Here is a 23,994-nt window from a genome sequence, read left to right as displayed (position 1 = left end):
CTAGAGTCCAGTGGCGGCGTGCTTTACACCAGTGGTCCCCAACCACCGGGCCGCAGAATAATATACACTTACAAATAGTGCACCAACCACAAAAAACTCCGTTTTTCATGACAAAGAAGAAAGAAAAAAGAAAATAAAAAAAAAAGGCCACCCCCCCACCCCCCGGGCCGCGGGACAAATTATTAAGCGTTGACCGGTCCGCGGATACCAAAAGGTTGGGGACCACTGCTTTACACCACTGCATCTGACACTTTGCATTGGACTTGGTGATGTATGGCTTAGATCAGGGGTCACCAACGCGGTGCACGCGGGCACCAGGTAGCCCGTAAGGACCAGATGAGTAGCCCACTGGCCTGTTCTAAAAATAGCTCAAATAGCAGCACTTACCAGTGAGCTGCCTCTATTTTTTAAATTGTATTTATTCACTAGCAAGCTGGTCTCACTTTGCTCAACATTTTTAATTCTAAGAGAGACAAAACTCAAATAGAGTTTGAGAATCCAAGAAAACATTTTAAAGACTTGGTCTTCACTTGTTTGAATAAATTCATTCATTTTTTTTTACTTTGCTTCTTATAATTTTCAGAAAGACAATTTTAGAGAAAAAATACAACCTTAAAAATTATTTTAGGATTTTTAAACACATATACCTTTTTACCTTTTAAATTCCTTCCTCTTCTTTCCTGACAATTTAAATCAATGTTCAAGTAAATAAAATGTTTTTATTGTAAAGAATAATAAATTCATTTAAATTTTAGCTTTTTTCTTTTCAACAAAGAATATTTGTGAAATATTTCTTCAAACGTATTATGATTAAAATTAAAAAAAAAATATTCTGGCAAATCTAGAAAATATGTAGAATCAATTATTTCAAAGTCCTTTGAATTTCTTTTAAAAAAAAAATTCTGGAAAATCTAGAAGAAAAAATGATTTGTCTTTGTTAGAAATATAGCTTGGTCCAATTTGTTATATATTCTAACGAAGTGCAGATTGGATTTTAACCTATTTAAAACAGGAAAATTAATCTCAATCAGGAAAAAATATTAATGATGTTCCATAAATTCTTTTTTTTAATTTTTTTAAAAAGTTTGGATTAGCTAGTTTTTCTCGTCATTTTTTTCGGTTGAATTTTGAATTTTAAAGAGTTTAAATTGAAAATAAACTATGTTTCAAAATTAAATTTTCATTTTTTTATGTGGCCTACCACTTGGTGGCTGAGTTGCTGTTGTTTTCAAACTCTTCAATTTTCTTATAATAAAGCCAACAGTTGACTTTGGAATATTTAGGAGCAAGGACATTTCATGACGGGATTTTTTGCAAAGCTGACATCCTATGATAGTTCCCCGCTGGAAATTATTGACCTCCTGAGAGCGGCCCATTTTTTCACAAATGTTTGTAGATACATTCTCTATGCCTAAGTGCTTGATTTTATACACCTGTGGCCGGGCCAAGTGATTAGGACACCTGATTCTGATTATTTGGGTGGGTGGCCAAATACTTTTGGCAGTGTAGTGTATATCTTGATATATTTTTTTGGTGAAAATATACATATAAAGGTATTCATTTCTGAGTGAGATTCAATGAAATTAAAGTGAATGACAACTGTCCTGTAAACAGTCAGTGGCCCTTTGGTTAATAACCCAGTTAGTCAAGATAGGTAATAACATGTTTCTGCAGCACAGAAAATAAAATGTTTAAGTAACACAGAATTACATAACATAAATAAAATAGAAAATTATTCTTTCTACGTAAAATAAATAACATAGCTATGCAAATAATACAACATGTTTCGAACCCAGATAAAAAATACATTTACCGGCAGGGACTTTTTAATTCCCAGTCGGCGATGTAGCGGTCTGTCACACACCTACGGTTCTGGTCAGCGCCAAGTAAGTGGTTTGAATTAATTCTGTGGCTATGATCTTCCTCACTTCGGCATACATTTTTGTCAGTATTTCTCGTGCGAAATATACATGGCAACTCGAGAACAGCTTTGATTTGGGCATACATGGTAAACAACCCAAATTAATGTTTTATTCGGACGCATATCCATCCATCCATTCATCCAAGTAGACGCAGGGTGGGTTTCATGGGCGTCGTCCACATCGCTAAAAGTAAAATCTAAGGAAGAGAATCCCTCTGCCATAGTCCACTAGTTTTTTTAAATATATAAATCACCTGCTTGAAAACTCCCTCTTCTCTTCTACAACTCTCTTGTTGTCATTTGGGATGTCTGTTGTAATTGCCCTTCTCGGTTCCATGACCCGCCCTATCTTGCCTCTGATTGGCCTGTTCCTAATGTTTTGCCCTTATCTCAACCAATCGTGATTCATCATAGTAAAGAACCAACCAATCGTGGATGTTCTTACACCTGTGCTGCAAGAGGTCAGTGATAAAAAATAAGAAAGAATAATATAAAAATTAGAGGTATTTTATTTGAAACTAAGCAAAATTATATGCCAATAGAACAAAAAAATTCGGCTTGTCAAGACTTCCCAAAACAAGTAAAATTAGCTAACCTCAATGGACCCAAAAAATACCTTAAAATAAGTATACTCTCACTAATAACAAGTGCACTTTTCTTGGTAGAAAAAAAAGACTCCCGGGTGCGGCCATCGCTGCTGCTCACTGTTCCCCTCACCTCCCAGGGGGTGATCAAGGGTGATGGGTCAAATGCAGAGAATCATTTTTTCCACACAAGATGTGTGTGTGTGACTTTCATTGGAACTTTAAATTGTGTGGTCCTCTGTTGCCCTCTGTGCTTTAAAAAAGTAGTTTTCTTCAATCCAATCCAATCCACTTTATTTATATAGCACATTTAAACAACAACATGTTTCCAAAGTGCTGCACAACAATATTAAAAACAACATTCAAATACTATCCTGAGCTCCACCAATGAGTGAATAAAAACAAAAAATAAAAATAAGGTGGCGACTTGTCCAGGGTTTACCCCGCCTTACGCCTGATTGTAGCTGAGCTAGGCGCCAGCGCCCCCCGCGACCCCAAAAGGAAATAAGCGGTAGAAATGGATGGATGGAAAAATAAATACATATAAAACCAAAATAAAAACAATAATAAAAATATGATTAAAACAATTTTAAAGGTGAAACCAATTAAAACAGTAAATAGAAATTTAAAATTTTAAAACACAGAGGGCAACAGAGGACCACACAATTTAAAAATGGGTCTTAAGACGAGACTTAAAACACTCCACTGTGGGAGCAGTTCGAACATGGAGGGGCAGAGTGTTCCAGAGCTTAAAGCTGACCACAGAGAAGGCCCTGTCTCCCCTAGTTTTAAGTCTGGTCTTGGGCACCACGAGCTGGAGCTGGCTCTCGGACCTCAGAACGCGCGTAGGATTATAAATTTGGATGAGGTCCGAGATATATTGAGGTGCCAGTCCATGTACAACTTTAAAAACAAAGAGAAAGATTTTAAAATCAATTCTAAAATGAACAGGGAGCTAGTGCAAACTCTCAAGGATTGGGGTTATATGCTGGCGTTTCCTGGCCCCTGTTAAAAGTTGTGCTGCCGCATTCTGGACCATCTGCAACCGGGAGAGAGCTTTTTGGCTAATGCCAGCATAAAAGGCATTTCAGTAGTCCAGGCGACTTGAAATAAAAGCATGCACGACTTGTTCAAAAAGGTTACAAGATAAAAACGGTTTTACCTTTGCTAAAAGACGAAGATGATTAAAACACGATTTTAAAACGCCATTGACTTGTTTGTCAAGTTTAAAATCAATGTCTATAGTGAGGCCAAGGCTGGTGACCTTGGGACGCACATCATTTTGCAATGGTCCTAAGTCAGTAAGGGCTGGACCTAGAACTAAAATTTCAGTTTTCCCTCATTCATTATTAAAAAATTCTAGGGCTAATCAAGCCTTGGCGTCGCAAAGACAGTTGAGAAGTTGTGTCAGGGGGCCGTGGCCTTTTGAAATCAGCATATAAATTTGGCAGTTGTCCGCATAAAAGTGATACGACACTCCATGCCTCCTTAAAATCTCTCCAAGAGGAAGGAGATAAAGAGCGAACATGATGGGGCCTAGAATAGATCCCTGGGGGACACCACAGTAAAGAGGAGCAGAAGAAGAGGTGGCGTCCCCCCTCCTGACAGAGAGGGATTTTTCTGACAGGTAGGATTTGAACCACTCTAATGCAGTCTCCCTAATGCCCACACATTCTCTCAGGCTCTCTAAAAGAATTGTGTGGTCAACTGTGTCAAAGGCAGCTGTAAGATCTAAAAGTACTAAAATGGCAGAGCTGCCAGAATCAGACATTAAAAGCAAATCATTAAAAACCTTTAAAAGTGCAGATTCAGTACTGTGCAAAGCTTTGTATCCAGACTGAAATGGATTTAAAGTGCCATTTTCATCTAAAAAAGGTTGCAGTTGCACCAAAACACATTTCTCCAAAATTTTGGACAGAAAAGGTAATTTAGAAATGGGCCGATAATTTGACAAACTTGTAGGTTTAAGACCTGTTTTTTTTTTATCAAAGGCTCAACAACAGCTCCTTTACAAAAAGAGGACACACTGCCAGAAATGGAGCTGCTGTTGATGGTGTCCCTAACAGACAAGCCAATAGAGTCCCAGACTTCTTTGAAAAAGTGAAGGGGGACTGGGTCTGTGGGACAGGACGAGGGTTTTAGTTTGTCAACTATTCTTTTAAGCTCAGGAATAGACACAGGCTCAAACTGACAAAACACAGCCGAGCACTGACTACCCACATTGAAACTCAATGGAGAAGGAGGAAGATTTGCCCGATTAGTAGCAACCTTGTCGTCAAAAAAGGAGAGAAATTGTTCTCAAGTTTCACTTGTCATCTCCAGTGAAGTGGCTGGATCCGGATTAAGAACAGATCTGATAGATTTAAAAATAACACGTGGCTTGTTGACACTATTAGGAAATTAAATCTGACAAATGTTTTGTTTTTTCAGCTTTAACCACACTTTGATAATTCCCACAGCTTTCTTTTAGAATTTGATAAGAGACCTCCAAGTGATCCCCTTTCCACTTCCGCTCGGCCCTTCGCCACTCACGCCGAGCTGTGCACGTGGTGTCATTGAGCCAGGACTCCTGTTTTGACTTTGGACGTAAAACTCTGAGGGGCGCTGTACTGTCCAGAATCTCAGAACATGTGAAGATGAAAGAGCACATCAATTGTTCAGTGTCTGCAGAGTGTGATATACTCTGCATGGACACAGTGAACAAAGGATTAAAGGCGGCTGCAGTGTCAGACCTAACAACACACCTTTGATGCACGGCAGGCATTATTACATCAAAGTCCAAACTTAAATTTAACATAACAGGACTGTGATTGGAAAACTAAGCATCACCAACAACGACATTGTCAACATAAAAACCATAGGACAGTACAAGGTCGAGAGTGTGTCCGTGTACATGTGTTGGGCCAGTAACATGCTGAGCCAAATTAAAACCTTCACTCAAGTCCAAAAACTCTCCGGACATGGAGATTAAAATCCCCGACGATTAAAATCTTGTCATAGCGCACCAGATTTAAAGCAATGAAGTCCGTAAAGTCCTTGATAAAGTCTTTGTTGTGCTTTGGTGGTCTGTAGATTACAGCACAAAGTACTGGATCAGTCTGTCGCAGCTTGAAACAGCTCAGCTCAAAGGGGGGAAAAGAGCACTCCATGATCACCTTGTGATGAACGCTTTCCTTTAAAACAGTAGCTAAACCCCCGCCACGACCGCTCGTTCTCGGTGTGTTAATAAAAGTACAGTCTGGGGGCAATAGCTCTGAAAAAGCAGCAGACACACCGGTGCCAATCCAGGTTTCTGTCAAGAACAGTATATCCAAAGAGTGTGAGGAGAAAAAGTCCTGGAGAACAAAAGTCTTGATCATCACAGATCTCGCATTCACGGGTGTACACCTCGTAGACGTTGTTGTAGCCACGCGCGATGCCCAGCTCAGCGGCCGAAGATTAGCCAGGGACACGCCACCTGAGCCTCGGTGAAGATGAGTGAAGAAGGCACAGCGCGCAGGGATCCTCCCGCTGTCCGATGATTAGCACCAACCAAGACCCGACCAGTCGAAACACCCGCCGCAACAAATAGCGACCAAAACAGTCGCTGTACTCCCGGGGAAGTGCAGAGATCTTTACCGCGTCAGGATGTGCCAACCAAGCTTTCACTTTTATCAGTCGGACAGATCGCACTGCCCGGCGTTTCCGCTTCCTGGGCACCGGCGCATTCACCCGACGGAAGCACTCGGGTAGGTTAGCACGGAAAAATGAATCCGAGTCTCTTGCATTGTATATTTCACACGACCGTACCGACTCCCCTATCCTCAACAACTCCTGGCTTTCATACACTAGAAGTGAGTCAATGGTGCTCAAAACACATTTGTGAGTGTTAATGACACAGCTTTCCAGCTGTTTAAATTCTGGTTTCAAGCATGTTTTATTCAATATAGGTCACAAAATCTCAGCAACAAGCTGTAATATCTTACTGAGATCATTTAGCGCCAAAACCCTTAATGTAAGTAAAACACTTTAAACATAAAATCTGCTTAGTGAGAAGAATTGTCTTATCAGACAGAGAAAATAAGCAAATATCACCCTTATTCGAGATATTTAATCCTACTTAGATTTCAGTTTTTGCAGTGTGCAAGCACGTCTTGTAAGGAGAAAGGGAATGGGTTAAGTAGCCCATGTAGGGGGAGCGGGGGAGAACAAGTATCACAACAAATAAGCGCTTTTTGGTCTTTTTAACGTGAAATAAATTATATCGATATCTGTGTTGGGGCTTCACGGTGGGAGAGGGGTTAGTGCGTCCGCCTCACAATACGTAGGTCCTGCAGTCCTGGGTTCAATCCCAGGCTCGGGATCTTTCTGTGTGGAGTTTGCATGTTCTCCCCGTGACTGCGTGGGTTCCGGCTTCCTCCCACTTCCAAAGACATGCACCTGGGGATAGGTTGATTGGCAACACTAAATTGGCCCTAGTGTGTGAATGTGAGTGTGAATGTTGTCTGTCTATCTGTGTTGGCCCTGCGATGAGGTGGCGACTTGTCCAGGGTGTACCCCGCCTTCCGCCCGATTGTAACTGAGATAGGCGCCAGCGCCACCCGCGACCCCAAAAGGGAATACGTGGTAGAAAATGGATGGATATCTGTGTTGGCCCTGCGATGAGGTGGCGACTTGTCAAGGGTGTACCCCAGCTTCCGCCCGATTGTGGCTGAGATAGGCTCCGGTGCCCCCTGCAACCCCGAAGGGAATATGTGGTAGGAAAAATGGATGGATGGCGGATATTACGATAATTTCATATCTTGTTTAAAAACATATTGATATATCTTACAAACTTGATATATTGCACAGCCCTACTCTCAACTAATTGGGCTACTGGCTTAAACACTTAAAAAAAATTCCAGGGAAACATTCAAGGGGAGAGCATGACAAGCTAAGCAGTCAACCTGCCAACTGTAACCAACAGATAAGCTTATCAGCTATAGTCAACCAGCAAAGAAGCTATTAAGCTAAGTAGCCAACTAGCTAACAGGCCAAGACGCCAAATTACTCAACACCTACATACCTTAGCACGAAAGGGGTCACCTTGCTAACAAGCTAACCAGCTACAGGTGGGACTTTTACTTGACAATCAGCAGACAAATATTCTATAAGCTTATAGCCAACGAAGCTTCAAATGTGGCAGACTGAGCATGTGTGAAGATAGGCATCTTGTTTCTGATTGGAGCCAGGACTGGCTCCGCCCCCTGCACAGGAAGTAAATATAATAGCTTGTTTGTAAATCTATCTATCCATCCATTGATTCAAAACCAACAGGGTTCATGCGATGTACATGTATGTACAATAGGCTGACCGTATTGTAAAATAACAAAAAGAGGATACGTATAAGCGTGCCAAGGCGGGCAGCACGCCAAGGCCGGGAGTAGGTGAACATTTGCCAATGATACTTGAACTTGCTTTATAAATAATATATTTATTTAAATAAAGCATTTTTCTGCTCTGTTGACAGCAGTGTTGGTGCTAGGAATTTTCAAAATGGGCTCCCAGGGACCCCATCCTGTCATAAAAATGGGGTCCCACAGTAAATTTTTGGGGTGGCACTTTTTTGTAAGCGTTTTGAAAACAAATGATAAACATATGCATCGTCCTATTATATGTCACATTGTATACCGTATTTTTCGGATTATAAATCGCTCCGGCCGAAAATGCATAATAAAGAAGGAAAAAAACATACAGTATATACGTCGCACTGGAGTATAAGTCGCATTTTATACTCCAGTGTTAACATGCGGATGTTCTCCCGTAATGCGTTTGTCATTCTTGTTTGGTGTGGGTTCACAGTGAAACAGTGTTAAGTTGTTTATACGGCCACCCTCAGTGTGACCTGTATGACTGTTGACCAAGTATGCCTTGCTTAACAATCAAACCACTGTTTCGCTCTCTCACTCTCTCTGCCCATACCTCACAAATTCTGCCGTGTGCGTACAACTTCAATATTTTTAGTGTTTCTAGCCCCTTCTTAATCCTGGACGTACATTGAAAATACACGCAACCCTGATTCAAAACTACGGATATTTGAGGCATTTAAGAAACCCCGCCCGGACAGCCCCCGCAAAAGAGGACATCCATCCATCCATCCATCTTCTTCCGCTTATCCGAGGTAGGGTCGCGGGGGCAGCAGCCTAAGCAGGGAAGCCCAGACTCCACTCTCCCCAGCCACTTCGTCTAGCTCCTCCCGGGGGATCCCGAGGCGTTCCCAGGCCAGCCGGGAGACATAGTCTTCCCAATGAGTCCTGGGTCTTCCCCGTGGCCTGCTACCGGTTGGACGTGCCCTAAACACCTCCCTCGGGATGAGTTCGTGTGGCATCCTGACCAGATGCCCGAACCACCTCATCTGGCTCCTCTCGATGTGGAGGAGCAGCGGCTTTACTTTGAGCTTCTCACCCTATCTCTAAGGGAGAGCCCCGCCACCCGGCGGAGGAAACTCATTTCGGCCGCTTGTACCCGTGATCTTATCCTTTCGGTCATGACCCAAAGCTCATGACCATAGGTGAGGATGGGAACATAGATCGACCGGTAAATTGAGAGCTTTGCCTTCCGGCTCAGCTCCTTCTTCACCACATCAAAAGAGGACATGTCCGGGGAAAAGAGGACGTATGGTCAGTCTAATGTACAACTGGTCTGTCAATAAGGGCCCATCGTAGTGGTTGCCATGACAACAACATCCCAGTGCAGCTATGAATTGAGTTGGCGCCCTGTCGCTAAATGACACCATGGCTCTGCCCCTGGCCATAAATAGCTCTCAGGCTGTTGCCACTTGCTGCTGTGACATTTTCACAATAAAGGTTACAACAGATGTTGCATATGTTGTCGTCATCGTTTCATCAAGACTCCTTGTCGCGCTCCGAAAACGATTAGAAACAAATGACCCTAAGGGGGTTGTGTGATAAAGTGATGGCACGGGTCAATAGACGGGTGGAGCCTAAAGGCTTTAAGTGCAGTGTGAATGCAGGCCAGTGAGGGCAGTAGAGAGTGGCCTCAGCGCTTTTAGAATCTGGACATGGGAATCGAACAACATCGTCTCACTGTATGCTTAGCTTTGCTTACCGTGACCACGAGATGGTGGCGGTCAGTCGTATGGAGGAAGATATTTAGGTCGTTGGAAAAGAGTTTTTCCTTTTTTGAAAGTTCAGCCTAGTTTGTGGGCAAAGTGGGCCATGGCCTCAGACACAATTTATTTAGAAAGTAGAACGGGGACTGACAATTATCTGCTCTTCTTCTTCCTCGTCTCCCACCAGGACACAACATTCTTTTCTTAGTGACAACGTAGAAAATAATCTTTTTTGAGAAACCTTAGAACATTTTACTCGACCGCAGGGGCTTCCCAAGTGTTGTCCAGGGGCCATTTGAGGCCCACTACTCTGTTTTAATAGCCTGCAACACATTCTACACTCCATTTTTTCTTCACTTTTTAACTTTGTTCTCAAAACTTTGCAAAATTGTAATCTTGTCAGCTATTCACAAACCAAATAACAAAAGCCAGAATAATTTACAATCGACAAACCAAATTAACAAAAGACAACAATACATACGCTTACCGAAATCAGGGGTCAGCAACCCGCAGCTTTTAATGCCGCCCTAAAAAGTATTAAAAGGAATGAAAATGGAAAAAAATGGGGAAAATATTTTTTTTCGTTATGGTATGCTTTTTGTTTGAGGACAACCCTTCCCAATTGTTAGAAAGCCCACTGTTTAATATGTTTGTATGTATGCTTCACTGATGAGAGGATTTGGTGAACGTTGTTTTGTCCTACACATTTCAGCGGTTCTTGAACTCACCATAGTGTGGAATGTGACGCAAAAGTTTGTTTACATGTAAAATCTTCCACTCCTTCCAAGGTTAGTTTACTAAATTGCAATTTTAAATTTCCCGCAAGTTTTTTGTGGAAAACGTTGCGGAATGATGACGCATACGCGTGATGTCACGGACTGTCAGGAAATATTAGCGCCGCACCAAACACGGTTAAAAGTTGTCTGCTTTAATCGCATAAGTACACAGTATTCTGGACATCTGTGTTGCTGAATCTCTTGCAATTTGTTCATTTAATAATGGAGACTATAAAGAAGAATGCTGTTGGTGTCTTTAGCACCGAGACACAGCCGGTGTTTCTTTGTTTGTTGTGAAGCAGAGCGGTCAAGCGAACATGTTTTCTCTACGTCAACCAGCATGTTTTTGGATGGGAAAATTGGGATATATATCTTACCGGAGACATCATTGGATTATTCATCGTCCTGCAACAGCTGTCAAAAAAGGCAGCTGTGAGCTTGGCTCCTCGGCTTCTCTCTGAGACACTGCGTGTTCACCGCAGTCATCCGACTTCGAGGTATGTCTTTACAATCCTTACAATCTCACTAATACACTATTAAAACAATAAGCAGATAAGGGATCTTCCATAATTATCCTAGTAAATGTGTCTAATTACATCTGAAACGCTCACACTGCCGCCGCCCGGAGCCGTCGCTTTTTTTTTTTTTTCTAGTCCTTCACTACCAATATCCTAATTCACGAATCTTTCATCCTCGCTCAGAATTAATGGGGAAATTGTCGCTTTCTCGGTCCGAATTGCTCTTACTGCTGGTGGCTCCCATTATAAGCAATGGGAATATGTGTGGAGCCCTGCAACTGGTGACGTCACGCGCACATACCTCCGGTAAAGGCAGGGCTTTTTTATTAGCGACCAAAAGTTGCAAACTTTATCGTCGATGTTCTCTACTAAATCCTTTCACCAAAAATATGGCAATATCGCGAAATGATCAAGTATGACACATAGAATGGACCTGCTATTCCCGTTTAAAAAAGAAAATCTCATTTCCGTAGGGCTTTAAAGTTAAAGTACCCATGACTGTCACACACACACTAGGTGTGACAAAATTATTCTCTGCATTTGACCCATCACCCTTGATCAACCCATGGGAGGTGAGGGGAGCAGTGAGCAGCAGAGGTGGCCACGCACGGGAATCATTTTTGGTGATTCATCCCCCAATTCCAACCCCTGATGCTGAATGCCAGGCAGGGGAGAACATGTCGTTAAGATCCCATAAAACACTTTTGTCAGGCTTTTCCCTGACAGTTTGTCTATGTTTTAGTTTTTTAGTTTCCTGTGTTTAGTATTTCCTGTCTTTTAATTCCTGTCAAGTGCTCTTAATTTGTCAGCTTCCTGTCTTGTTCCCTGAGTGCTGTGTTCCTCCTCAGTGTGTTTAGTATTTCCTGTCCTTAGTCCCTGTCTAATGCTCTTATTTTGTCAGCTTCCTGTCTTGTTCCCTGTGTGGTGTGTTCCCCTTCAGCTGCGGCTGATTGGCATCTGGCCACACCTGTTGCCAATCAGCCGGCTCCTATTTGTACCTCCTTTGTCTTGTGTCAGTTGCTGTATTGTCTTGTCGATGTCACGTCTAGTCGCTCTTGTGATGTGTTATCGCTCCTGTCGTGTTGTACCTTGTCTTTGCAGCATAGCGGTAAGCTATATTCAGTTGATGTTTGTAGCTGACTGTTTTTTGTTCCCTGCTTCCGTTTTATTTTTCATTATACAAGTACGACTTCTGTTTGCCTGTTCGCTACCCGCTAGCTTCCACGCTAAGCTCCTGTTCGTTATTTTCTAGCTCCCAGGCTAGCTCCTTTTGTTTGATTATCTGCCTCGCGCGCGCTTTGTGTTTGTACCCTTTTGGTTTTGTTTTTGTCTCAGTATTTAATTAAATCATGTTTTCATATTCCATGCCTGCCTCCATCTCTGCATCTTGGGGTTCGTCACCAAATAATTCTGACAACTTTTGCTGAATGAAAATCTTAGAAGCAGCTTAAAAGTGATCATCAATTTCTTTCAGTCAATTCATTGTTGTTTTTAGTAACCCAAACACATTCTAGCCAAAAACAATCAACATTGAGTAAACATTCACTTAGAGTAGTGTAAAGAAAAGGTTTTGTAGTGCAGGTAAATGCACCTGCACGCTGAGTCATCACATGAGTGTCCCAAAAAAAAAAAAAAATTGCACAGGAGGCGCATTGATCCTCTCTCCTATAAATAACTGTCCTGCTCCTTACTCTGGGGACGCCAGCAGGAGTCTGCGCTCATTTCTCTCCGTGTGTCACCACTGAGCGCCAAGCAGGCCCCGGTGGAACATGCCCACCACGAGCTCGCCTCTCATCCGTCTCTGCAATGAGCGACTCAACCTGCCGCTCTCTGGGGAGTTACACCAGCATGTGATTTGGATTCAATCTGCAGCAGCGCTTTGTTTTCCGCTCCTTCCCAGCATGCATTGCATATACACACACACTCACACACACATACACACAAACAAATGCCATTAATGCATTTTCACTGCAAGTCAGCATAGCAGCAGTCAGATATACAATTAGAAATTGTTCCCATTGTGATGCTTAAATGGAAATTATGTTGAAGTGGAACACATAGAAGACATGTGTGATGTGTTTCTTTCTGAAATAGAGCAAAGATTATGACGTTACGTAAATGTTATAAAATACGCGGTGCCGAATGTAGAAAATTCAGTCACACAGATATTTTTATCAGACGTAACTCATTTTTTCATACATACGGTATTTCCTTGAATAGCCACCGGTGCGCTAATTAATTTAAAACCTATTTTCACTCCTGCGCTTATTTAAAGGGGAACATTATCACAATTTCAAAAGGGTTAAAAACAATAAAAATCAGTTCCCAGTGGCTTGTTGTATTTTTTGAAATTTTTTTCAAAATTTTACCGGTCTCGGAATATCCCTAAATAAAGCTTTAAAGTGCCTTATTTTCGGCTCTCTGCAAAGACACTGGCCATTTCCCTGTGACGTCACACAGTGCTGCCAATGTAAACAAACAATGGGAATACCACAGCAAGATATAGTGACATTAGCTTGGATTCAAACTCGGATTTCAGCGACTTAAGCTATTCAACAGATTACGCATGTATTGACACAGATGGTTGGAGTATGAAAATATTGAAGAAGAAACTTAAGTTGTTGAGCGAATAGCTATTGCCGCTATTCATAGCCAAAGCATGGCCGAATAGCTGCGTTAGCATCGCCGGTAAAATGTGCGGACCAAACGATCAGGACTTTCGCATCTTTTGACACTGGAGCAACTCAAATCCGTCGATTGGTAAGTGTTTTTTTCGCATTAAATGTGGGTGGAAGGAAACGTAATATAGTTGCAAATGCATCTACAGGTTATCCATACATCTCTGTTCCATGTCTGCTTTAGCACTGCCGGTAAATAGCATGTTAGCATTGATTAGCGTAGCATGTTAGCATCAATTAGCTGGCAGTCAACATCAACAAAACTCACCTTTGTGATTTTGTTGACTATCGTTGCAAATGCATTTGCAGGTTATCCATACATCTCTGTGCCATGTCTGCCGTAGCATCGCCGGTCAAATGTGGAGAGACTCTGTCACATTCAATGGAGGTCTGGTAGCAGACACTTTCGCATCTTCGGGCCAGTGGCACAACTTGAATCCCTCCCTGTTAGTGTTGTTACACCCTCCGACAACACACCGACGAGGCATGATGTCTCCAAGGTTCCAAAAAATAGTCCAAAAAACGGAAAATAACAGAGCTGAGACCCGGTGTTTGCAATGTGTTGAAAATGAAAATGGTGGGTGTGCTACCTCGGCGACGTCACATTCTGACGTCATCGCCTCCAGCGCAATAAACAGAAAGGCATTTAATTCGCCAAAATTCACCCATTTAGAGTTCGGAAATCGGTTAAAAAAATAGATGGTCTTTTTTCTGCACCATCAAGGTATATATTGACGCTTACATAGGTTTGGTGATAATGTTCCCCTTTAAGGCATGCAGTAAAAGTAAGCGGGCGCTAATAATTTTAAATTCTCTTCTCACCCCTGCGCTTACCAATGGCATGCAGTAAAAAATTGAGTGTGATGTAAGGATACCATCATGAAAAGCACATTTAATTAAAAAAAAAAAACGTTATTATGGTCATGAGCTTTGGGTCATGACCGAAAGGATAAGATCACGGGTACAAGCGGCCGAAATGAGTTTCCTCCGCCGGGTGGCGGGGCTCTCCCTTAGAGATAGGGTGAGAAGCTCTGCCATCCGGGAGGAGCTCAACGTAAATCCGCTGCTCCTCCACATCGAGAGGAGCCAGATGAGGTGGTTCGGGCATCTGGTCAGGATGCCACCCGAACGCCTCCCTAGGGATGTGTTTAGGGCACGTCCAGCTGGTAGGAGGCCACGGGGAAGACCCAGGACACGTTGGGAAGACTATGTCTCCCGGCTGGCCCCGGAACGCCTCGGGATCCCCCGGGAAGAGCTAGACGAAGTGGCTGGAGATAGGGAAGTCTGGGCTTCCCTGCTTAGGCTGCTGCCCCCGCGACCCGACCTCGGAGAAGCGGAAGATGATGGATGGATGGATGGATGGATGGATTATGGTTATTATTTTCAGCACCGAAAGCTTGGAATAACCTACAATCGAATATTCAACTTAAAACCCTTGTTACATTAAATGAGTTTAAAGCTTCTGTGAAAGGATTGCAGTCTACCTTGTCTGTATGCACATGTGTCATATGAGCAAGTTTTGATGTTGTAAATGTGATGTTTTATGTGTTATTTACTGTTTTTAATGTAACCTTGCTGCTGCCCTCTTGGCCAGGTCTCCCTTGGAAAAGAGATGTTAGATCTCAATGGGATTTTACCTAGTTATAAAGGCTATCTGTAAATAAAAAATAAATGAAAAATGGTCTTACCTTTACTTATAAATGAAATCCATGCCAGCTCCTTCTGATCAAAAGCATTGATAACTTGTTTATAGAAGTATTCCTTATCTTTCTTCAGTTTTCTCAGAAAACTGCTATCAGACCGCTGCTATCAGGTGTGGGCGACTTCCCCTCTCGTTTTCCTCCGTGGATGATCTCTTTATCCCAGGACCACCAAGAAAGGACATGGCTTGAGCAGTTTGACTTTGTTTATTTTTCAATAAAACCTCAGTCCAGGTCGCTCTTCCGCTCGCACGGCTGCTACAGCTAGCTGCTACAGCTAGCGTGCCCTGCCTGTCTGTTTGACCGTCGGCTCCACAAGTATATTAATAAAACATAGCCGCTGACTATTCTTTTTAGCATACCAGTATTCAATAGCTTGGACCTTAAATCCTACTGAATAGCTCTTAATCTTCTTCCCTTTATGTGATTTTGAAATTGGTGAAATAAGCCTCCTCCATTTTGAAAATGATGACAGGGGAAGTGTCACTCGTGACGTCACGAATTTGACCCGGCGGTAATCGTAAGCATGCGCTAATCATTTTGCGAAGCGAGTTTGACCCGGCAGTAATTCAAGGCAGGCGCATATTACATGCCCGGCGGAAATTCAAGGAATTACAATAACTCCTATTTCTCAGATTTATCAAATTTTCATCACATTTAAGTTGAAAACAAATGTTGACTAAATATATAAATGGTAAATCTAAATGTATATTTTAAAACTAAATATATATGTTAAATCTAAATCTAAACCTAAAAGTTACATCTAAATCTACATGTATATGCTAAATGCAGTGACGGGCCAGCTATTTGGAAAGCTAAGCCACAAGTTACTCACAATTAAATGTAGCGATGCTACAGGAGAAGCTATCCCCAGAGAATTGTAGCAAATTACTCTACAAGCTACATTTAATGGCCTTTTATATCTATAGTGTCACGTCTATGGGATCATGTTTTGTTTCGGTCATGTTCGGTTTTGTTTTTTGGACAATCAGTTCCTATTTTTGCACTTCCTGGTTTGTTTTGTTACCATAGCAACTCATTAGTTTCACCTGTCATGTCACGCACCTGTTCAATCACCTGTATTATTTAAACCTGTAGTTGCCAGGTGGTCAGCCTGGCGACTTTACCTCTGCTCCCTTCATGCCATGCCATGCCTGTTAACCACACTGTCCATAGTTTCCCTCCTGCCAATGCCACATAAGTTTTTTTGTTTTTTTCTATGTCACAGTTATTGAGTTTTGTTTTTTGTTTATAGTCATGCCATAGTACTAGTTTTTGTTTTATAGCCAAGTTTTGTACTTCCGCCCCCGTGCGCCTTTTGTTTGCTTCCTTTTTTTCTAGTCTGTTGGGGTGGCGGGCGGGGGGGTGGTCGCTGGAGCCTATCTTAGCTGCATGCGGGCGATAGGCGGTGTACATCCTGGACAAGTCGCCACCTCATCACAGTCCTGCAATTTGTCTTCATCAGAAAAGGAAAAATCTAATCTGCGGGAGAGAATTCCTCTGCCCTTTTCAAGTATATTTCTTGGTGTTGTTAGCTTGTAGTGTCCTTCCGTCTGAGACTCCCTCGTTGTATGGATGTTCTCATTCATCCAGGTCATTGTGTTATCTCCATACTTTTGGGACCTGGATTCGCAGTCTGTTTTCTCTCTTTGTAGCTCTGATGTAATGTAACCTTGCTCCATGGGTCCAAAAGTAGCTAAGCGAAAGGAAAAGCTGCTTGTTAAAAAAGTAGCTAAGCTACTGAAAAATGTAGTTAAGCTATCTAGCTTCAATCAATCAATCAATGTTTACTTATATAGCCCTAAATCACTAGTGTCTCAAAAGGCTGCACAAACCACTACGACATCCTCGGTAGGCCCACATAAGGGCAAGGAAAACTCACACCCAGTGGGACATCGGTGACAATAATGACCCAGTGGGACGTCGGTGACAATGATGACTATGAGAACATGATACTGTGAAAGATCAATCCATAATGGATCCAACACAGTCACGAGAGTCCAGTCCAGAGCGGATCCAACACAGCAGCGAGAGTCCCGTTCACAGCGGAGCCAGCAGGAAACCATCCCAAGAGGAGGCTGATCAGCAGCGCAGAGATGTCCCCAGCCGATACACAGGCGAGCAGTACATGGCCACCGGATCGGACCGGACTCCCTCCACAAAGGAGAGTGGGACATAGAAGAAAAAGAAAAGAAACGGCAGATCAACTGGTCTAAAAAGGGAGTCTATTTAAAGGCTAGAGCATACAAATGAGTTTTAAGGTGAGACTTAAATGCTTCTACTGAGGTAGCATCTCGAACTGTTACCGGGAGGGCATTCCAGAGTACTGGAGCCCGAAATGAAAAAGCTCTACAGCCCGCAGACTTTTTTTGGGCTTTGGGGATCACTAATAAGCCGGAGTCCTTTGAACGCAGATTTCTTGCCGGGACATATGGTACAATACAATCGGCAAGATAGGATGGAGCTAGACCGTGTAGTATTTTATACGTAAGTAGTAAAACTTTAAAGTCACATCTTAAGTGCACAGGAAGCCAGTGCAGGTGAGCCAGTACAGGCGTAATGTGATCAAACTTTCTTGTTCTTGTCAAAAGTCTAGCAGCCGCATTTTGTACCAACTGTAATCTTTTAATGCTAGACATGGGGAGACCCGAAAATAATACGTTACAGTAATCGAGGCGAGACGTAACAAACGCATGGATAATGATCTTGGCGTTTTTAGTGGACAGAATGGAGCGAATTTTAGCGATATTGCGGAGATGAAAGAAGGCCGTTTTAGTAACGCTTTTAATGTGTGCCTCAAAGGAGAGAGTTGGGTCGAAGATAATACCCAGATTCTTTACCGTGTCGCCTTGTTTAATTGTTTGGTTGTCAAATGTTAGAGTTGTATTATTAAATAGAGTTCGGTGTCTAGCAGGACCGATAATCAGCATTTCCGTTTTTTTGGCGTTGAGTTGCAAAAAGTTAGCGGACATCCATTGTTGAATTTCATTAAGACACGCCTCCAGCTGACTACAATCCGGCGTGTTGGTCAGCTTTAGGGGCATGTAGAGTTGGGTGTCATCAGCATAACAGTGAAAGCTAACACCGTATTTGCGTATGATGTCACCTAGCGGCAGCATGTAGATGCTGAAGAGTGCAGGGCCAAGGACCGAACCCTGGGGAACTCCACACGTTACCTTAACGTAGTCCGAGGTCACATTGTTATGGGAGACACACTGCATCCTATCAGTAAGATAAGAGTTAAACCAAGACAGGGCTAAGTCTGACATACCAATTCGTGTTTTGATACGTTCTAATAAAATATTATGATCGACAGTATCGAAAGCAGCGCTAAGATCGAGGAGCAGCAACATAGATGACGCATCAGAATCCATCGTTAGCAATAGATCATTAGTCATTTTTGCGAGGGCTGTCTCCGTGGATTGATTTGCCCTGAAACCGGATTGAAAGGTTTCATATAGATTGTTAGACGCTAAGTGTTCATTTAACTGCTCCGCAACAATTTTTTCGAGGATTTTTGAAATAAAGGGAAGGTGAGACACCGGTCGGTAGTTTACCATGAGGTCAGGATCGAGGTTAGGTCTTTTAAGAAGAGGATGAATAACCGCTTTTTTGAATGCTAGGGGAACAGTGCCCGAGGAAAGTGATAAGTTTATAATATTTAGCACTGATGGACCTAATAATACAAAGAGCTCCTTGATCAGTTTCCCGGGAAGAGGGTCAAGTAAACATGTTGTTTGTTTTATTCCATTTACACGTTGTAACAATTCCTCTAATGTTATTTCCTCAAAACGAGAGAAACTATTTTGGAGGGCAGTATCCGCCGTATATACCATCGTGTTAGTGTTAATAGAACCCCGTTGTAGCTGGGACGCATTGTCTTTAATCTCCTTTCTAATGACTCCAATTTTCTTACTAAAGAATTGCATAAAGTCATCAGCTGAGTGGGTGGAGCTACTGGAAGGAGTCCCTTGTTGGGTTAGCGATGCTACCGTACTAAACAAAAATTTAGGATCGTTTTTATTACGGTGGATGAGATTTGAGTAATAATTAGCTTTAGCTAAGGTAAGCATTCGTTTATAAGTTATTAAACCATCAATAAATGCTTGATGGTGCATCTCAAGTTTAGTCGTGCGCCATTTGCGTTCCAGCTTTCTCCATAAAAATTTCTGAGCTCTAGTTTCTTCTGTAAACCACGGGGTGCGCTTTTTTGGAGCCTTTTTTAACTTTAGCGGTGCTATGTTATCAATGGTTTCGCGCAGAGCCTCGTTAAAGTTGTTAGTGAGGTTATCAATAGAGCCCACATACTTTGGGAATGGTGCCATTACCGAGGGCAGTAGGTCAGCAAGAGTTGTCGTTGTGGCCGTATTAATGTTGCGGCTGCTATAGCAGTTATTATTATTATTAGTTTGACGAACATGCGTCTGAACCTCAAATTTTATAAGGTAATGATCGGACAATACTTTAGTATACGGGAGTATCGTAACTTTGGAAGCGGTGATACCCCTGACAAGCACTAGGTCTATCGTATTACCGTTGCGATGCGTGGGTTCATTTATTATTTGTGTGAGACCACAGCTATCAATTATCGTCTGGAGCGCTACGCACGGTGGGTCCGATGGGGTATTCATATGGATATTAAAGTCCCCCATTATGATTATATTATCGGCGTGTGTCACTAGATCAGCAACGAACTCTGAGAATTCATTGATAAAGTCCGAATAGGGCCCTGGGGGGCGGTAGATAACAGCCAGGTGTAGAGGCAGCGGTGTGGCAGACTTCATAGTAAGCACCTCAAACGATTTATATTTATTATTTATGTTAGGACTAAGGTTAAAGTTTTCGTTGTATATTAGTGCGACCCCCCCACCCCTTTTAAGCGGACGGGCAATATGCGCATGTGTAAAGTTAGGAGGACATGCCTCATTTAGCGCAAAAAAGTCGTTTGGTTTAAGCCAGGTTTCGCTGAGACCGATGACGTTAAGATTGTTGTCTCTGATAATATCATTAACTAACAACGTTTTGGGAGACAATGATCTTATGTTTAAAAAAACTATATTATAGGCTGTGGGCTGTTTTATGGAGTTTTTGATCAAATTATCCGTAGTAGCAATATTAATAATGTTGTGTTTATTATGCCCAGTGCATTTAGTATAGTTATGACCATATCTAGGAATTGATACGACAGGAATTTTCTGATTGTTTGATTGTTGTTTTGATAAACTGCACGCATCATGGTTAGCCACCTCAGTAACGGGGATTTTCCGATTGTTTGTTTGTTGCTTTGATAAACTGCACGCATCACAGTTAGCCACCTCAGTAAAACACATGTCCAACTCTGAAACACTCAAAGCAGAAAAAACGTGTTCTAATTTAACTGACTCCTTACCCAGACCAGTAGTCTCGCAGCTTAGCTACATGTAGCTTGTTACTGCCCATCAATAGCTAAATGTTAAAGGTGCCTTATGTAGTAATGTGGCCAGAAATTGTACTGCAATGATGGTCAAAATTCTGCAGTCCCCTCCCTCTCTTCCTGACTGAGGTTGCCAGATATGTAGCCGAATCCAGCTCGATCGACTGGGCTGGTCCAAGGAACTTCAAACTTTCACTACTAACAATGGCCAAACATTGTGTACAGTAGTAGTGATAAATAAGTGAGTGTGTGGCACACTCACTGGCTGCATTGACACTGCTCTGTACTGTGTTTGTGTTTACACCTATTTCTATTTGTATGTGTCTTTCATCATTTCGCTGCTCTCTTACTTCATGACTGACCGAAGCATAGCTGGCATTTTGCACGTACGGCTCCTCCGAAAACCACCAATTCAAACAGAAGTTTTTAAAAAAATGTTATGCCCTTTTTGCTAAAGAAAACCCATTTTTCAAGTCCAAAATGAAAATAAAGACTTCCGGTGTCAGATTATGAGACACCATCCATTTTGGTCTGTTTTTCCCGTTTAGTTTTTTTTACAGGGATCTTAATTTTTCCTTTTAAAAACTAAAAAAATAAAAACGCTTTGTTTTAAATTTTTTCTCTTTCTTTTTTTAAAACAAAATTCAAATAAACCATTTTCTACCGCTTGTCTCTCTCGGGGTAATAAACCAGTCGTTTACTATATTTATGGTTGGTGTACCTGTCTTTCATTCTAGTTTGAATTCTTAAATGTAAATTAAAAAACACATTTCGGACCATTTTTTTTTCTATTTTCATATCTGAAACTATTTAAAGACACTTTTTTTTAAAAAGACAGTATGACTCCTCCTGAACAAAAGTATTAGCTAAAAACAAGCTAAACGCAAAGAACATCTAAAATACAGCTTCCGGTTCCATTTTGTCATCACACAGATAACCAGGCATTTTTGCAATTTGGATGATTTTTTTTGTATTATTATTTTCATGTTTATCTGGAAAAATGTACAATCCATAAAAAGAAAACAGAACAAAATCCAATTTTATGGCAACAATTTAACATTTTTTGTTTGTTTTAAAATCTGCCTTACAGAATAAAAATAGAAAAACAGCCCTAAGTTAGTTTTTTGATTTGTATTTCAGAATTGGAAATAAAATAAACAGTTGATTGGCAACACTAAATTGGCCCAAGTGTGTGAATGTGAGTTTGAATGTTGTCTGTCTATCTGTGTTGGCCCTGTGATGAGGTGGCGACTTGTCCAGGGTGTATGATGCCTTCTGCCCGATTGTAGCAGAGATAGGCTCCAGCGCCACCCGCGACCCCGAAAGGGATAAGTGGTAGAAAATAGATGGATGGATGGATGAACAGAAGGTACACGGACCCTTCATGACAGACTGAAGTGTAGCTGCCAATTTGCGCCGACACCTCCTTTGAACACTACCGAACATTTAAACACAGGTTATTTATTTTTTTGTGCATTTTTTGTCCCCCCAAAAAATGGCAAAAACGGGTTTTACTTTGAAAATAAAGTCTTTTTTTGTCAGATTATGAAAAAGCATCAGTTTTGGTCTGTTTTTTTGTTTATTTTATTTTTAAATTTTTACTGGAGATCTTAATTTTTTCTTTTCAAACTACAAAAAGAAAAACTTTTGTTTTTCATTTTTTCTTTTTTGAATTTTAAAAGAAAATTCAAATAAAGCAGTCCATCCATCCATCCATATTTGGATCTTACAATTTTTAGAACCAATTAAACGCCGTATAAGCCAGTGGTGCCGCTTGTTGTGTGGCGAGCATTTCACCATTTCATCGCCGGGACAGCTGAGCTCGCTTCCGGGGTTCGCCGACATGGTCTCACAAGATGTAGTTTCTCATTAAATATTCTTCTTGAAAATGGCCTAGCAAACATATGTGTTGTCTTGTCTAACCATAAAAGATGCAGACGAGGCGTGTTGGCTGAGTTATTAAAGTTTACTCCACAGCGTGCTCATCGATACCATCAAGCTGGCTACATTTAACAACCTAAACGGGACTTCTGCATGCTGTCCACTACTGTGGCATGCTGGGTAATGGAGTTCTTGTGAGATTTGGTGGGCATAGCGATGCCGGATTTGTTCTTCCTTGGATGCGTCGGGCAAGAACACAGCGTAAGGTAAGAAAATAAAGAATTTATTTCACTAATAAAAGGCTAAGAACAAAAAAACTGGTACTAGGCAGAAAAGGCAAACAAAAGGCGCTAGCATGGAAGCTAGGGAAACAAACATACACTAACACTTGGCACAAAGGCACAACAAGGGAAAACAAAACAACTAGCATGAGAACTAGGAATAAATAAAGCGTAGCGTGAAAGCTAGTGAGTAATAGCATGGAAAACAGCCGTCACTTGTTGCATGAGAGCAAATTAGGAATCGAAGACGAAATAACAAAAGGGACAGGCTTAAATAAGGCAGTAATCAATAGTAACAGGTGTGCGTAAACGGAGAGTAGCAGGTGGAACTAATATGCAGCCATGGTGACAGAGCAAACAGGAAATAAGGAAGTCATATAACAGAATGTGATACAAAAAGGAACAACACTACAATATGGGATGATCCAGGCACTGGATCATAACAGTTCTTATGTTACCTAGCTCATAACATCACAATATACTGTATATCTGCCTTATGCCAGCTAGAAGGCCTTACTGACTAAAACTTGTGATCTGATTGGCCATTGCAACTGTCTGTCAAATGTTTGTGTCCGTGCACTGTAACCGGCATTGTTGATTCTGAAGGCTTTGGGCAGATTTGGTACATCATGGCAACATAAACTCGCGGAATTCTGATTGGATAAAAACGCTATAACCTAAGGAAAAAAAAACAGCGCTGGAAGGAGCATAATATGAAATGAAGAGAATATGAATACTTTTAAGATATTTAGGGAAATCATATTAAAAAATACTTTAGTTTTTAATTATGAACATGATTTCTGGTTATGTTAGGCCAGCAGAGAAGGCCTTGCTGGCCCTGACAACACCCCACTACTATAATGATGTTCATTCAATCCATCTATTCATCCATCTTCTTCCGCTTATCCGAGGTTGGGTCGCAGGGGCAGCAGCCCAAGCAGAGAAGCCCAGACTTCCCTCTCCCAGCCACTTCGTCCAACTCCTCCTGGGGGATCCCGAGGCGTTCCCAGGCCAGCCGGAAGACATAGTCTTCCCAACCTGTCCTGGGTATTCCCGTTGCCTCCTGCCAGTCGGACGTGCCTGTAACAGCTCCCTAAGGAGGCCTTCGGGTGGCATCCAGACCAGATGCCCGAACCAACTCATCTGGCTCTT

Source organism: Nerophis ophidion, linkage group LG16 (assembly GCF_033978795.1).
Source record: "Nerophis ophidion isolate RoL-2023_Sa linkage group LG16, RoL_Noph_v1.0, whole genome shotgun sequence".
In the NCBI taxonomy this organism is placed as follows: Eukaryota; Metazoa; Chordata; class Actinopteri; order Syngnathiformes; family Syngnathidae; genus Nerophis; species Nerophis ophidion.
Note: the sequence above shows the minus strand (reverse complement) of the source record.